The sequence below is a fragment of the Mobula hypostoma genome, chromosome 4 (genome assembly GCF_963921235.1).
Source record: "Mobula hypostoma chromosome 4, sMobHyp1.1, whole genome shotgun sequence".
NCBI classification, from domain to species: Eukaryota; Metazoa; Chordata; class Chondrichthyes; order Myliobatiformes; family Myliobatidae; genus Mobula; species Mobula hypostoma.
This window is the reverse complement of record NC_086100.1, coordinates 188339915-188358646: the sequence shown is the minus strand read 5'-3', so window position 1 is coordinate 188358646 and position 18732 is coordinate 188339915.

Here is an 18732-nt window from a genome sequence, read left to right as displayed (position 1 = left end):
ATGCTTGGCAGGCGATGGCACTCGGGAGGCTGGTCGGAAGCTCGAAGTTTTTGGATGGATGGACTCGGTGTCGGCTGTGGTCGGCTGCTTCCAAGGCATCAGCAAGTTGACGGTGCCTGGAGGTTTATGGCAGGGAGTTTCTCCCTTTTGCCGCCTGCTATCGGGGACTCGGGAGTCGATCGACTAGGGACTTTGAGACATTTTTTTTACTGTGCCCATGGTCTGTTCTTAATCAAACTATGGTATTGCTTTGCACGGCTGTAACTATATGTTATAATTATGTGGTTCTGTCAGTGTTAGTCTTTGGTTTGTCCTGTTTTCTGTGATATCACTCCGGAGAAACATAGTATCATTTCTTAATGCATGTATGCATTTCTAAATGACAATAAAAAGAGGACTGGATGTTCTCATAATCTAATCCCTGTTACTACTGGGTGGCCTATAAAAAACACCCAGTAAATTCATTGGCCCTTTCCTGTTCCTAACCTCCACCCACAGAGACTCCATAGACAATCCCTCCATGACGTCCTCCTTTTCTGCAGCTGTGACATTATCTCCGATCAGCAGTGCCACGCCCCCACCTCATTTGCCTCCCTCCCTGTCCTTTCTGAAACATCTAAAGCCCGGCACTTAAAGTACCATTCCTGTCCCTGAGCCATCCAAGTCTCTGTAATGGCCAACACATCACAGCTCCAAGTACTGATCCATGCTCTAAGCTCATCCGCTTTGTTCACAACACTCTTTGCGTTAAAATAGACACATCTCAGATCGTCCTCTGCAGACCCCAGAGCCTGCCGTCTCCAATGCTAACAGGTGTGAACTTCGGACCGCGGCCCCCGCTATCGATCTCGGCGGCTCTATCGACCCTGAGCAAATTCAAAACCTGGACTCCACCATCATCCGTGTGGGTTCCAACGACCATGGACACCTTCAAAGCGATTGCGCAACCTCCAACTGCGACTCCAGGCCGGGTCTTCACGTGCTGCTATTGGAACTCCCGTCTCCCCTTCCCCCACTACCACTTTGCAAACCCGTCTCCCTCAGATCCCTTCAGCTCCTGTGCCCTCAGAGTCTCCATCTACCACTCACTCCAACCCTCCCCTCTCCACTGACACTGCCAACCTCCCTCCTCCCTCTGATCCCAGCTCTCATCCGTGCCGGGTCTTTACCATCCCCTCTGACCTTCCACTCTCTGAGGCAGAGTGCTCTGTCCTCAGTAAGGGCTTAACCTTTGTCCCCTGCGCCCACACCTCAGCAAGTTCCGTGTGCGCCATGACGTGGAACTCTTCTTCCACCAGCTCCATCTCCAAGCTTACTTCTTCGGCAAGGACTTTCCTACCCCCACTGATGACCATCTCCCGTCTTCAACCCTTCTCTTCTTCATGGACACCCCGCTCTGGTCTTCTGCCTGACCTGGATCTTTTTATTGCTAATTGCCGACGGGACATCAACCATCTCGACTTCACCGCACCTTGTTCCAATTCCAACCTCACCCCTTCCAAACGCTCTGCTCACCACTTCCTCCGCACTAATCTTAACCTTACTATAAAACCGGCCGATAAGGGGGGTGCTGTTGTAGTCTGGCGTACTGACCTCTACCTTGCCAAGGCACAGAGACAACTCGCGGATACCTCCTCTTATTTAGCCCTCGAACATGACCCCACGAAGGAGCACCAGGCCATTGTCTCCCACACCATCACTGACTTTATCACCTCTGGGGATCTCCCATCCACTGCCACCAACCTCATAGTTCCCACGATCCACACTTCCCGTTTCCACCTCCTACCCAAGATCCATCTCCTGGGTATGACTCTAAACTGCAACCGGTGATGAGGCTCTGATTGGGGACTTTCAGAGCTTTGGGGAAAGTGGAGTCACCCCTTAGTCATTCATTGCTCCCAGGGCCGCTCTGACCCAGAACGGTAGCACCTGCAAGGGTTCCTGCTCAGGATACGAGCATAGGCCAACGGCAGATCCGGCAGGTTCAGTAACTGAATTTATGACGGAGAAGCCCGATGAGCTAGGACCTCAAATGTCAACGGCTATAGTATAGGCGAATGAACATTTGGGAAGAGAAGTAGTGATTTCTTTAGTTCACCCAACGGTAGGCAATAGAACATAGAATAGTGCAGCTCAGTACAGGCCCTTTAGCCCACAATATTGTGCTGACCCTTAAACCCTGCCTCCCATAAAACCCCCCACCTTAAATTCCTCCATATACCTGTCTAGTAGTCTCTTAAATTTCACTAGTGTATCTGCCTCCACCACTGACTCAGGCAGTGCATTCCATGCACTGACCACTCTCTGAGTTAAAAACCTCCCTCTAATATCCCAGTTGAACTTCCCACCCCTTACCTTAAAGCCATGTCCTCTTGTATTGAGCAGTAGTGCCTTGGGGAAGAGGCACTGACTATCCACTCTATCTATTCCTCTTAATATCTTGTACACCTCTATCATGTCTCCTCTCATCCTCCTTTTCTCCAGAGAGTAAAGCCCCAGCTCCCTTAATCTCTGATCATAATGCATACTCTCTAAACCAGACAGCATCCTGGTAAATCTCCTCTGTACCCTTTCCAATGCTTCCACATCCTTCCTATAGTGAGGTGACCAGAACTGGACACAGTACTCCAAGTGTGGCCTAACCAGAGTTTTATAGAGCTGCATCACTACCCTGCGACTCTTAAACTCTCCCTCGACTTATGAAAGCTAACACCCCATAAGCTTTCTTAACTACCTTATCTACCTGTGATCTGTGGACATGTACCCCCAGATTCCTCTGCTCCTCCACACTGCCAAGTATCCTGCCATTTACTTTGTAATCTGCCTTGGAGTTTGTCCTTCCAAATTGTACCACTTCACACTTCTCTGGGTTGAACTCCATCTGCCACTTCTCAGCCCACTTCTGCATCCTATCAATGTCTCTCTGCAATCTTTGACAATCCTCTACACTATCCACAACACCACCAACCTTTGTGTCATCTGCAAACTTGCCAACCAACCCTTCTACCCCCACATCCAGGTCGTTAATAAAAATCATGAAAAGTAGAGGTCCCGGAACCGATCCTTGTGGGACACCACTGATCACAACCCTCCAATCCGTATGTACTCCCTCCACCACAACCCTCTGCCTTCTGCAGGCAAGCCAATTCTGAATCCGCCTAGCCAAACTTCCCTGGATCCCATGCCTTCTGACTTTCTGAATAAGCCTACCGTGTGGAACCTTGTCAAATGCCTTACTAAAATCCATATAGATCACATCCACTGCCCTACCCTCATCTATATGCCTGGTCACCTCCTCAAAGAACTCTATCGGGCTTGTCAGACATGATCTGCCCTTCACAAAGCCATGCTGACTGTCCCTGATCAGACCATGATTATCTAAATGCCCATAGATCCTATCTCTAAGAATCTCTTCCAACAGTTTTCCCACCACAGATGTAAGGCTCACTGGTCTATAATTACCCGGACTATCCCTACTACCTTTTTTGAACAAGGGGACAACATTCACTTCCCTCCAATTCTCCGGTACCATTCCCGTGGACAACAAGGACATAAAGATCCTAGCCAGAGGCTCAGCAATCTCTTCCCTCGCCTCGTGAAGCAGCCTGGGGAATATTCTGTCAGGCCCCAGGGACTTATCCATCCTAATATATTTTAACAACTCCAACACCTCCTCTCTCTTAATATCAACATGCTCCAGAACATCAACCTCACTCATATTGTCCTCACCGTCATCAAGTTCCCTCTCATTGGTGAATGCTGAAGAGAAGTATTCATTGAGGACCTTGCTCACTTCCACAGCCTCCAGGCACATCTTCCCATCTTTATCTTTAGCAGTCCTACCTTCACTCCTGTCATCCTTTTGCTCTTCACATAATTGAAGAATGCCTTGGGGTTTTCCTTTACCCTACTTGCCAAGGCTTTCTCATGCCCCCTTCTTGCTCTTCTCAGCCCCTTCTTAAGCTCCTTTCTTGTTACCCTATATTCCTCAATAGACGCATCTGATTATTGCTTCCTAAACCTCATGTATGCTGCCTTCTTCCACCTGACTAGATTCTCCACCTCACTTGTCACCCATGGTTCCTTCACCCTAGCATTCTTTATCTTCCTCACCAGGACAAATTTATCCCTAACATCCTGCAAGAGATCTCTAAACATCGACCACATGTCCATAGTACATTTCCCTGCAAAAACATCATCCCAATTCACACCCGCAAGTTCTAGCCTTATAGCCTCATAATTTGCCCCTCCCTAATAAAATATTTTCCTGTCCTCTCTGATTCTATCCTTTTCCATGATAATGCTAAAGGCCAGGGAGCGGTGGTCACTGTCCCTCAACAGCAAACCACCATTGCTAGATAATAGGTTTCCTAGAATCTATTTGCTAAGAAAACCATGGTCAAACTCACAAAATGTATCACACAACTACAGCGTCAAGAGGATCTTCAAGACGACTCTGAAGATGCTTCGCTCGGTAGGGTTGATTCTGTCAGCGGGGGATCCCCAACTGTCATCAAGCTACTGCTCATAAAATTCAAGTAACACAAAAGAAAATTATTGCCACTTGGAATGTAAGAACCCTATATCAAGCAGGAAGATTGGACAATGTGATAAATGAAATGGAAAGACTAAAGATTAACATCATGGGAATTAGTGAAGTTCGTTGGATAGGTGCTGGAACATGTCAGAATAGAAATAAAACACTAATGTATTCTTGTGGAACATCCCATACTAATGGAGTAGGAATTCTTATGGATGAAAACATGGCAAAAAGTGTTTTAGGACATCGGGCAATATCAGAAAGAGTGCTCCTTGTTAGATTCAGACGACAACCATTTGATTTAGCAATTATACAGGTATATGCACCAACAACAGATGGAACAAATGAGGATATGGATAAATTCTATGAAAAGCTTGAAAAAGCAAAGAATGGATGCAAATCTCAAGATATTGTTATTGTCATGGGAGATCTAAATGCTAAAGTAGGACAAGGTGCTGATGGAAATACCACAGGAAAATTTGGGGAAAGAAATGAAAGAGGTGAGAAATGGGTAGAATGGTGCAAGATGAATAATCAGGTCATTATGAATACCTACTTTAAAAACCATCCAAGACGCTTGTGGACCTGGAAAAGTCCAGGTGATAACACTAGAAATCAAATTGACTTTATTACTGTAAACCAAAGATTTAGAAACCCAGTGACTCAATGCAAAACATATCCAGGTGCAGACTGTAATAGTGACCATAATTCAGTAATATACCATGTAAAAGTAAAACTTAAAAAACTAAAGAAGCAAAAACCTGAATAATCCCTTGACTACTTGCAGTTAATTAAAGAAGAAAACTTAAGACAAAAATTCACAATTGAAGTAAGGAATGGATTTCAAAGTCTAGAAATAGAATCTGTTGAAGATTATAGCAATCATGTAGAAATGAAATTTAACTCTCTGAAGGATGCGTTGGTAGAATCAGCAATGTCAGTGATTCCTAAAAAAGAAAAAAGCACAAAGGATAAATGGATGACAGATGAAATCAAAAATCTAATGGAAGAAAGGAGACGGAAAAAAGCAAATCCTATAGAATATAAGTCCTTAGATAAAAAAGTTAAAAGCTTATATCAAAAAGCCAAAGAAGAATGGTTAAACCAGGAATGTGAGCAAATAGAAAGAATCCCTATTACTGATCCAAAAAGGTTACATCAACAAATCAAGAATATCACTGATAAAAAGTTCCTCAGTTCTTCAGGTGGATGTTTGAAAGCAAAGGACGGTACCATTATCATGGAAAAAGATGAGATTATGAACAGATGGACTGAGTATATTCAGGAATTGTTTGAAGACGATCAAGATGAAAAACCAGAAATTAAGAAAAACATTGAAGGTCCAAGTATTTTAAAATCTGAAGTTCGTAATGCAATAAATGAGATGAAGAAAGGAAAGGCAGCAGGTCCTGATGAATTAGTAATAGAACAAATTATCACCCTTGAAGATTATGGAATTGAAAAACTTACTGATTTAATCAATGACATTTATGAGACTGGAATAGTATCAGAGTGTGGAATAGTAGTGTGGAGGAGCAGAGGGATCTCGGGGTACATGTCCACAGATCCCTGAAAGTTGCCTCACAGGTGGATAGGGTAGTTAAGAAAGCTTATGGGGTGTTAGCTTTCATAAGTCGAGGGATAGAGTTTAAGAGTCATGATGTAATGATGTAGCTCTATAAAACTCTGGTTAGGCCACACTTGGAGTACTGTGTCCAGTTCTGGTCACCTCACTATAGGAAGGATGTGGAAGCATTGGAAAGGGTACAGAGGAGATTTACCAGGATGCTGCCTGGTTTAGAAAGTATGCATTATGATCAGAGATTAAGGGAGCTAGGGCTTTACTCATTGGAGAGAAGGAGGATGAGAGGAGACATGATAGAGGTGTACAAGATAATAAGAGGAATAGATAGAGTGGATAGCCAGAGCCTCTTCCCCAGGGCACCACTGCCCAATACAAGAGGATATGGCTTTAAGGTAAGGGGTGGGAAGTTCAAGGGGGATATTAGAGGAAGGTTTTTTTTTCACTCAGAGAGTGGTTGGTGCGTGGAATGCACTGCCAGAGTCAGTGGTGGAGGCAGACACACTAGTGAAGTTTAAGAGACTACTAGACAGGTATATGGAGGAATCTAAAGTGGGGGCTTATATGGGAGGCAGGGTTTGAGGGTCGGCACAACATTGTGGGCTGAAGGGGCCTGTACTGTGCTGTACTATTCTATGTTCTATGTAGAAGAGATGAAAAAATCAGTATTTATCACTCTTCCTAAGAAACCTGGAGCAATAGAATGTGAATAACACAGGACCATAAGTTTAATGAGTCATATCACCAAGATACTTCTCAGAATTTTGATGACAAGAGCTAAAAGTAAGATACAAGCTGAAATAGGTAAAGAACAATGTGGTTTTGTGAAAGACAAAGGTAGAAGAAACGCAATATTGATGTTAAGGATACTATCAGAACAAGCTATTCAAGTGTAAAAAGATTTGTTTGTTTGTTTCATCGACTACACAAAAGCATTTGATAAAGTGAAGCACAATAAGTTATTTGAAATATTACAGAAAACTCTAGATCTAGATTCGAAAGACCTCCGCCTAATTAGAAATCTGTACTGGGAACAAACTGCTCCTGTAAGAATAGATGGAGAAGTGAGTCAGTTTACGAAAATCAAGAGAGGCATTAGACAAGGGTGTGTTTTCTCCCCTGATTTATTTAATGTGTACAGTGAAACAATATTACAAAAAGTAAGAGACATCTTGGGAATCAAATTTGTTGGTGAAAACATCAATAATTGCAGATATGCAGATGACACTGTGTTAATTGCAAGTACGGAGGAACAGCTACAAAACTTAATTGATATAGTTGTTGAAGAAAGTGCAAAAATGGGTCTATCTATCAATTACAAAAAGACAGAATGTATGGTGATATCCAAAAAGAAGGAGAATCCTATCTGCAGGCTGAGAATAAACGGGGAAGACATAAAACAAGTACAGAACTTTTACTACTTAGGAAGCTGGGTGACATCAGATGGCAGGTGCGACATGGACTTCAAAAGAAGAATAGGGATGGCAAAAGACACCTTTACGAGAATGAAGAGTATACTGACCAACACTAAACTAGGCATGACAACCCGCCTCAGAGTACTGAAATGTTACATTTATCCAGTTATGTTATATGGCTCAGAATGTTGGACAATATCTAGTAACATGAGGAAACAAATTGAAGCAGCAGAGATGTGGTTTTTGAGGAGGATGCAAAGAATATCATGGACAAAACGAATATCTAATGAGGATGTCATGAACAGAGCAAACACAAAAAGAGAAATAATGTATAAGATCATGAAAAGGCAATATAACTTCATCGGACATGTGATTAGGAAAGAGGAGTTAGAATGCATGTAATTACGGGAAAGATTGAAGGGAAGAAAACAAGAGGAAGACAAAGACAAATGATGATGGAGACAGCAGCCAGAGAACTGGAAATGAATACCAATGAATTGATCCACTTGACCCGAAACAGGAGTGTGTGGGCCATGGCACCTGGTAATGATGATGACCCAAAATCCACAAACCTGCCTGTCCAGGTAGACCCATTGTCTCAGCTTGCTCCTGCCCCACCAAACTCATTTCTGCATACCTTGACACTGTTTTATCCCCCCTTGTTCAATCCCTTCCTACCTATGTTCGTGAAACTTCTCACGCTCTGGATTTTTTCAATTATTGCAAGTTCCCTAGCCCCCACCGCTTTATTTTCACCATGGATGTCCAGTCCATATATACCTCCATCCCCCACCAGGAAGGTCTCAAAGCTGTCCATTTCTTTTTGGATTCCAGACCCAACCAGTTCCCCTCTACCACCACTCTCCTCCATCTAGCAGAATTGGTCCTTACTCTTAATAATTTCTCCTTTTGGCCCCTCCCACTTCCTCCAAACTAAAGGTGTAGCCATGGGCACCTGTATGGGACCCATCTATGCCTGGCTTTTCGTTGGCTATGTGGAACAGTCCATGATCCAAGCCTATACTGGTATCCGTTCCCACTTTTCCTTAACTACATCGACAACGACATTGGCGCTGCTTCCTGCACGCATGCTGAACTCGTTGACTTCATTAACTTTGCCTCCAACTTCCACCCTGCCCTCAAGTTTACCTGGTCCATTTCTGACACCTCCCTCCCCTTCCTTGATCTTTCTGTCTCTATCTCTGGAGACAGCTTATCTACTGATGTCTACTCTCAGCCCACGGACTCTCACAGCTACCTGGACTATTCCTCTTCCCACCCTGTTACTTGTAAAAACGCCATCCCCTTCTCTCAATTCCTCCGTGTCTGCTGCATCTGCTCTCAGGATGAGGCTTTTCACTCCAGGATGAAGGAGGTGTCCTCCTTTTTTAAAGAAAGGGGCTTCCCTTCCTCCACCATCAACTCTGCCCTCAAACGCATCTCTCCCATTTCACGCACATCTGCTCTCACCCCATCCTCCCGCCACCCCACTAGGGTTCCTCTTGTCCTCACCTACCGCCCCACCAGCCTCCGTGTCCAACATATAATTCTCAGTAATTTCCGCCATCTCTAATGGGATCCCACAACCAAGCACATCTTTCCCTCCCCCCCACTCTGCTTTCCGCAGGGATCACTCCCTACGCGACTCCCTTGTCCATTCGTCCCCCCCATCCCTCCCCACTGATCTCCCTCCCGGCACTTATCCTCGTAAGCGGAACAAGTGCTACACATGCCCTTACACTTCCTCCCTCACCACCATTCAGGGCCCCAGACAATCCTTCCAGGTGAGGTGACACTTCACCTGTGAGTCTGCTGGTGTGATATATTGTGTCCGGTGCTCCCGGTGTGGCCTTCTATATATTGGTGAGACCGCTTTGCTGAACACCTATGCTCTGTCCGCCAGAGGAAGCAGGATATCTCAGTGGCCGCACATTTTAATTCCACATCCCATTCCCATTCCGATATGTCAGTCCATGGCCTCCTCTACTGTCGAGATAAAGCCACACTCAGGTTGGAGGAACAACACCTTATATTCCATCTGGGTAGCCTCCAACCTGATGGCATGAACATTGATTTCTCTAACTTCTTTTAATACCCCTCCTCCCCTTCTTACCCCATCCCTAATTTTTTTTCTCTCTCTTTCCCTCTCCCAATAACTCCTTGCCTGCTCTCCATCTTCCTCTGGTGCTCCCCACCCCCTTTCTTTCTTCCAAGGTTTCCATCCTATAATACTCCCCCTTCCCCTTCTCCAGCCTTGTATCCCTTTTGCCAATCAACTTCCCAGCTCTTAGCTTCATCCCTCCCCCTCCGGTCTTCTCCTATCATTTCGGGTCTCCCCCTCCCCCTCTCAAATCTTTTACCATCTCTTTTTTTCGTTAGTCCTGACGAAGGGTCTCGACCCGAAACGTCGACTGTACTTCTTCCTATAGATGCTGCCTGGCCTGCTGTGTTCCACCAGCATTTTGTGTGAGTTGCTTGAATTTCCAGCATCTGCAGATTTCTTGTGTTCACATCTCAAACCGTTGTTCTGAGCGCATCCCTTCTCCATCACCTGCCTATCCTCTCACTCGCACTGTCTACAAGCTTTCTCTATTTGTGAGCCAACCGTCTCTTCCCCAGACTGTTCAGTTCGCTTCCCACCCAACAATTCTAGTTTAAACTCTCCCCAGTAGCCTTAGCAAACAGGTCCCAATGATCCAGAAATCTGAATCCCTGCCCCTGCTCCAATCCCTCAGCCATGCATTTATCCTCCACCTCATTCTAGTCCTATTCTCACTGTCGCGTGGCACAGGCAGTAATCCTGAGATTACTACCTTTGCGGTCCTGCTTCTCAACTTCCTTCCTAACTCCCTGTAGTCTTTTTTCAGGACCTCTTCCCTTTTCTTACCTATGTCATTGGTACCAAAATGTACCACGACCTCTGGCTGTTCTCCTTCCCACTGCAGGATATCGTGGACGCAATCTGATACATTCCGGATCCTGGCACCTGGGAGGCAAACTACCATCCGAGTTTCTTTCCTGCGTCTACAGAATCGCCTGTCTGACCCCCTAACTATCGAGTCCCCTATCACTACTGCCTTCCTCTTCCTTCAGAGCCACAGGGCTGGACTCTGTGCCAGAGGCACGGCCACTGTTGCTTCCCCCAGGTAGGCCGTCGCCCCCAACAGTACTCAAACAGGAGTACCTATTGTCAAGGGGTGCATCTACAGGGGTACTCTCTAGTACCTGACTGTGACCCACTTGTCTGTCTCCCGTGGCCCCGGTGTGACCACCTGCCTATAACTCCTTTCTATCACCTCCTCACTCTCCCTGAGCAGACGAAGGTCATCAAGGATATTGCCCAGGTTTTAGGTATTTTAGATATGGACTTAGACTATAGACTGTTTTTTTCAGTTTTATAGCTTTTTTATATTCCGTATTTTTTGCATGATCTTTCTAATTTTTTGTGTGGGGTGGAGGGATTTGGGGGATCAAGATGTCTGTTGTATTTTTGGGGTTTTTTGTGCAGGGAGGAGGCATTTGGGGGTTAATGATTGTGCTGTCATTCTGTTCTTTCTTGGTTTCATGGCTATCTGGAGAAGAAGAATTTCAGAGTTGTATGCTTTGATAATAAATGAACCTTTGAACCTTACCTATATCACTCATGAGTGGATATAGATCTCTGTGTGGTTCCTAGGAATATTCTACCATTCAACTTCTTTTTCCTGTAACACCCTAACAAATCAAGAACCAATCAATGTCTGCCTTAAATATATCCAACAACTTGGATTCCACTACCCTCTGTGGCAACAAATTCCACTGACTCACACTCTGGCTGATGAGATTCTTTCTATTCTCAGCTTTAAAGGGACGTCCGTTTATTCCGAGGCTGTGCCCTCTGGTCCTATACTCTCTTACTAAAGGAAAATTCCTGTCCACTCTCTCCAAGTCTTCAGTATCGAGTAGAATTCAATGAGATCTCCCCCCACACCCCCATCCTTCTGAACTCCATCGAGTCCAGACCCAGAGACATTAAACACTCCATTCATTCTCAGGGTCATTCTTGTAAATTAATTTATTATTGTCACATATACCAAGTTACGGCAAAAAGCTTGTCTAGAAATCCATCCTGATCAATTCATCTCAACAGTGCATTGAGGTATTACAAGTTAAATCAATAACTGAGTGCAGAGCAAAATATTACATAAGACTGTAAGATCCTGTGGGAACAGAATTAGGCCATTCAACCCATCACTCCACCATGCCACAAACACTGAGTAATTATTCCTCTCAACCCCATCTCCTGCCTTCTGCCCGTAACCTTTTATACCTTGACTAATCAATAAACTATCAACCTCTGCTTTAAATATATTCAGTGACTTGGCCTCACAGCCACCTATGGCAAAGAATTACACAGATTCACCACCCTCTGGTTAAAGAAATTCCTCCTGAACTCTGTTCTAAAGGGATGTCTTTCTATTCTGAAGCTGTGCCCTCTGGTCCCAGAATCCCAATATAGGAAACATTCCCCCTACATCCACTCTATCCAGACCTTTCAATACTCAATAGGTTTCAATGAGATCGTACTCCCCCCCCCCCGCCCCACCACTCTTCTAATTCAAGTGAGTACAGGCTCAGCACCATCAAACACTCCTCATACATTAACTCTTTCATTCCCGGAACCTCCTCTGGACCCTCTCCACTGTCAGCACATCTTTTCTTAGATAGCGGGCCCAAAATTGCTCACAATACTCCTAACAGTTCCTTATAAAGCCTCAGCATTACATCCTTACTCTTATACTCGAGTCCTCTCAAAATGAATGCTAGCATTGCATTTGCCTTCCTTACCACCAACTCAACTTGCAAGCTCCGAGTTCTACACAGACTCCCAAGTCCCTTTGGACCTCTGATTTTTGAATTTTCTCCCCATTTAGAAAATAGTCTATGCCTTTATTCCTTTTTACCCATAGTGCCTGATCATACACTTCCTGCATTATGTTCCATCTGTCACTTCTTTGCCCATTCTCCCAATCTGTCGAAGTCCTCTACAGACTCCCTGCTTCCTCAACACTACCTTCCCCTCTGCCTATCTTACTACCTTCCACAAAGCCATCAATTCCATCATCCAAATCATTCACATATAACATAAAAAGAAGCAGTGTCAACACCGACCCCTGTGGAGCACCACTTGTCACCAGCAGCCAAACTGAAAACACCCCATTTATTCCCACTCTCTGCCTCCAGACAATCAGCCAGTCTTCTATCCAAGCTAGTGTCTTCCCTCTAATAGCATGGGCTCTTATTCTGTTAGGCAGCCTCATGTGCGGCACCTTGTCAAAAGCCTTCTGAAAATCCAAGAAAACAACATCCAATGACAACACACACAAAATGCTAGAAGAACTCAACAGGTCAGGCAACATCTAAGGAAATGAATAAACAGTTGTCAATTTGGACTGAGACCATTCTTCATGACTGAGAAGGAAGATGTAAAATGCCAGAATAAAAAGATCGGGGGGGGGGGTGGAGAGGAAGGAGGTTAACTGGAAAGTGATAGGTCCACTGACTCTCCTTTGTCTATCTTGTCTGTTATTTCCTCAAAGAAGTCCAACAGGTTTGTCAGGCAAGATTTCCCCTTAAGGAAACCATGCTGACTTTGGCCTATTTTATCATGTGCCCACAAGTACCCCAACACCTCATCCTTACTAATGGACTACAACATCTTCCCAACTACTAAGGTCAGACTAACTTGCCTACAACTTAATTTCTTCTGCCTCTCCCCCTTGAAGAGTGGAGTGACATTTGCAATTTTTCGGTCCTCCTGAACCTTGTGATACTTGAAATATTATTACTAAAGCCTCCACAATCTCTTCAGCTGCCTCTTTCAGAACCTTGGGGAGCAAGTCCATCTGGTCCAGGTGATTTATCTATTTTCAGATCTTTCAGCTTGCCAACCACCTTCTTATTAACGGCAACAACACATACTTCTTCCCCCTGACACTCTCAAATTTCTGGCATACTGCTAGTGTCTTCCATTGTGAAGACTGATGCAAAATATTTAAGTTCCTCCACCATTTCTTCACTCTCTTCCCCCTCTCCCCAATATGATCACTACAGCATCATTTTCCAGCTGTCCAACATCCATGCTCACTTCCATATATTTGAAAATATGTTCGGTATCCTCAGCAACACACACAACTGCTGGAGGAACTCAGCAGGTCAGGCAGCATCTATGGAAATAGATAGTCAATGTTTCGGACCAAGACCCTTCAAGACAGAAAAAAGCGTTTCAGCCCAGAACATTGACTAAATATTCATTTCCATAGGTACTGCCTGACCTGCTGAGTTCCTCCAGCATTTTGTGGGTGCTGATTTGGATTTCCAACAACTGCAGAATTTCTTGTTTTTATGCTTTCTCATGGTATTACTTGCTAGCTTCCCTGCATATTTCAACTTTTTCCTCCCTATGGCTTTTTTAGTTGGCTTCTGTTGGTTTTTAAAAGCTCAGTAAGGCATTTGGTTAGGTTCCCCATTGCAAGTAGTGAGGCATTTGATAAGGTTTCCCAGGTAAGGCTCATTCTGAAAGTAAGAAGGCATGGGATTCAAGGAGACCTTGCTTTGTGGATCCAGAATTGGCTTGCCCACAGAAGGCAAAGGGTGGCTGTAAAGGGTTCATATTTTGCGTGGAGGTCGGTGACCAGTGATGTTCTGTAGGGGTCTGTTCTGGAACCGCTCCTCTTTGTGATTTTATTTTTAAATGACCTGGATGAGGAAGTAGAAGGGTGGGTTAAAGTTGGGGGTGTTGTGGATAGCCCTGGAGTGTTGTCAGAGGTTACAGCCGGACATCGATAGGATACAGAACTGGGCTGAGAAGTAGCAGATGGACTTCAACCCACATAAGCGTGAAGTGGTTCATTTGGTAGGCTAAATTTGAAGACAGAATATAATATTAATGGTAAGACTCTTGGCAGTGTGAAGGATCAGAGTTATCTTGGGGTTCGTGTCCTTAGGACACTCAAAGCTGCTGCGCAGGTTGACAATGTTGTTAAGAGGCTTATGGTGTGTTGGCATACATCAACTGTGGTTTGAGTTCAAGAGCCGTGAGGTAATGTTACAGCTATATAAGACCTTGGTCAGACTCCACTTGGAGTACTGTGTTCAGTTCTGGTCACCTCACTACAGGAAGGATGTGGATACTCTCTCTAGAGTGCAGAGGAGATTTACAAGGATGTTGCCTGGATTGGCGAGCATGCCTCATGAGAGTAGGTTGAGTGAACTTGGAGCAATGGAGGATAAGAGGTGACCTGATAGATGTGTATAAGACGATGAGAGGTATTGATCCTGTGGATAGCCAGAGATTTTTTTCCCAGGGCTGAAATGGCTAACATGGGGGGGGGGGCATAGTTTTAAGGTGCTCGGAAGTAGGTACAGAGGGAAAGTCAGGGGTAAGATTTTCACAGAGTGGTGGGTGCATGGAATGCACTGCCAGCCAAGGTGGTAGAGGCAGATACAATAGGGTCTTCTAAGAGATAGGAGATAGGAACATGGAGCTTAGAAAAATGGAATGCTATGCGGTAGGGAAATTCGAGGCAGTTTCTGGAGTAGGTTACATGGTCAGCACAACATTGTTTGCTGAGAACATTCCCAGTCCTCTAACTTCTCCCAAATTTTTGCTACATTGTATGCCTTTTCCTTTGCTTTTATATTGTTTTTTGACTTCCTTCATTAGCCATAGCATGCTCATCCTCCCTTTAGAAAACCTATTCATCTTTGGGATGTATCTATCCTGCAACTTCCGAATTATTCTCAGAAAATCCAACTATTGTCCACACTGCTAGCGTCCCCTTCCAATGAATTTTTGTCATCTCCTGTCTTCATGCCACTGTAATTATCTTTACTCCACTGCAATATTGATACACCTGACTCAGTGGTCGCCAACTTTCTATTCTATGCTATAGTCCTCTGAGAGGAGGATGCTGCAGAAGCAACAGAGAATTATGGACAATCCCTCTCACCCCCTCCATGACATTTTGGACAAACAGAGGAGCACCCTTAGTAACAGACTGATTCCTCCTAGGTGCACCACTGAACGCCACAGGAGATGCTTTCTCCCTGTGGCTATAAAGCTCTACCATTACTCCTCATTCTTAAGTATATAGGTATATGGTTTCATTGCATATCTGTATTTTGCACTGTTACTTTTTAATGCACATTTTATATCCTTTTTTGTACCTCAATGCTTACATTTTGTATTTAAAAATATATATTTTCTGACTGAACAGCCTTGCAATGATAATTTCCTTCAGGATAAATAAAGTTTTATCTCATCTTATCCCTATCAAACTGCAGGGTGAATTCTATCATAATACGATCATTGACTCCTAAGGGTTCCTTTACCTTAAGCTCCCTAATCAAATCTGGTTCATTACACAACACCCAATCCAGAACTACCTTGGCTCAACCATAAGCTGCTCTAAAAAGCCTTTTCATAGCCATTCTACAAATTCCTTCTCTTGGGATCCAGCACCAACCTCATTTTCCAATCTACGAGTATTCGCATATTGAAATCCCCCACCACTATTGTAACACTAGCCTTTTTACATGCCTTTTCTATCTCCCTTTCTAACTTATATCCTACATCCTAGCTACTGTTCAGAGACCTGTATATAACTACTATCACGGATTTTTTTTTTACTTTTGCTGTTTTTAAAAAAATTCTACCCACAAGAATTTTACATATTCCAATCATGTCACCCCTTTCTAAGGGTTTGATTTCATTTTTTATTAACAGAGCCATCCCACCTTCTTTGTCCTTTTGATACATTGTGTATCCTTGGATGTTAAGTTCCCAACTATGATCATCTTTCAGCCTTGACTCAGTGATGCCCACAAACATAGTACCTGTCAACCTCTAATTGTATCATTGTATCATCTCTTAATGCATGCATTGCTCCATTTCTTAATGCATGCATTACTAAATGACAATAAGAGGACTGCGTGTCCTCATAATCTAATCTAATAATTGCACTACAAGATCATCTACCTTCATCTGTGAACTGCCTACACAGATTTAACACCTTCAATACCGTATTTATCACCTTTTTCAATTTTGCCATGTTATACTTCAACTCATTCCACTGACAGCGATTTTGCTCTATTATCTGCCTCTCCTTCCTCTCAATCTACCTACTTGTATACCAACTGGCCCAAACTCAGCCCTATTATTCTGGTTCCCATACCCATGCACATTAGTTTAAACCCTCACCAAGAGCTCTAGCCTACCTGAACACAAAGGCATTGGTTCCCCCTTGGGTTCAGGTGCAACCTGTCCTTTTTGCACAGGTCATACCTTCATCGGGAGAGATCCCAATGATCCAGAAAAATCTGAAACCCTGCCCCCCTGCACCAATTCCTCAGCCACGCATACATCTGCCAAATCATCCTGTTTTTACCCTCACTGGCACAGGCAGCAATCCAGAGGTTACGACCCAGGAAGTCGTGTTTTTCAGCTTTCTACCTAACTCCTGTTGTAAGGGAGAAAACAGATTTGATAGGTCTCAAAAGCGAGGACTCTGGACACAGTCTTGGTAGTAAAGGATTTTATTTACAGAAGGCAAATGTGGGAAAATGGCAACACAAGCAACACGCACACAATTTACAGTAGTCAGATCAGCAATAAAACATACGCGGACCATTAATAAAATCACGTAGGAACAAAGTACACACACACAACCAAGGGAAAAGTCAATACAATACCTGACATCCTTGACTCCGTGCGGGCGCGACTCTTCTGCTTAGGGACAATATCCACACCCCTAACCCTGTTCAATGCACAACTCACCAATGGCAGGGTGGTCCCTCGGAGGTAGCGAAAGAGAGAGGGTCAAGCACGCGTGGCTTCCTTTATAGAGCAGCAGGGCTGATGAGTCCAGCCCAGGTGATTCACAGGGAAGCCAAGGGCTCGGTGCCAGCAGGGTTAAGCTGATTACAAAGGCCAATCGCCCGAGGTCAAGTACAAGGCTAATTTAAAGGGCCAATGGTTAGGTGTGCATTGATGGGTGAGGAGGGGTCAAACCTTGATTGGCAGGTGGCGTGTCTTTGAACCAGGTAAATGAGCAGTGTTATCACGCGACAGTCATGACCCCTCCAATACAATCCCTCTGTTCTCTCTTCAGTACCTCCTTTCTTTTCCTCCCCATATCATTGATGCCAATATGTATCATGACTTCTGGCTGTTCACCCTCCCTCTTTAAAATGCTGCAGGCCCAATCCGAGACATCTCTAACCCTGGCACGTGAGAGGCAAAATACCAATTGGTACGCTTTCACGCCCACAGGATCTGCTTTCTGCTCCCCTAACTATGGAATCCCCTTTCGCTACTGCACTCCCACCCCCCCCCCCACTTCTCTTCTGATCCACAGAACCAGAACAGTACAGAGAAAGTGCTGTGTAGGTAGACAATAAGCTGCAAGGTCACATCGAGGTAGATTGTGAGGTCAAGAATCCACCTTATCGTAAGGAAACATTCAATAGTCTTATATCAGCTGACCTTCAGCCTTGAGCTTTCATGCTTTTGTATCTTCTGCTAATGACGGGGAGAAAAGAGTGAATGTCTGGGGTGGGGACAATCTCTCATTATGTTAGCTGCTTTACTGAGACAGCGACATGTGTAGACAGAATCCACAGAGGGAAGGCTAGTTTTTGTAATGTGCTAAGCAGTGTCCACAACTCTCTGCAGCTTCTTAAGTCAGGTGCAGAGCAGTTGCCGTACCAAGCTGTGATGCATCCTGGCACTGGATATTGAATATAACTGGTGAGGCTCAAAGGGGACGTACCAAATTCCTTTAGCCATAGTACAGGAACTGGCGAGGCATTATGGCTGGACCAGCTTAGGCGGTTGGTGATGTTTTCACTGAGGAACTTCAGCATGGTAACTTTTACAGTTTATTCTGTATTGTTATTGTTTCACATTATTCTAGTTCAATGCACTGGGATTAACCTGATCTGTATGAACAGTCTGCAAGACAAGATTTTCACTGCATCTTGGCGCATGTGACAACAATAAACCAATACCAATGAAACTCCTCTTAAAATGAACGCAGCACCACTGGCTGCCTGATAGTGGCTCCACTGAGAAGGCCAGTCAATAACAGCTCAGCAGCGCCACTCTCAGGACACTTGTTGGATAGCAGATTGAGTAGCAAAGCCCTGGAACATTG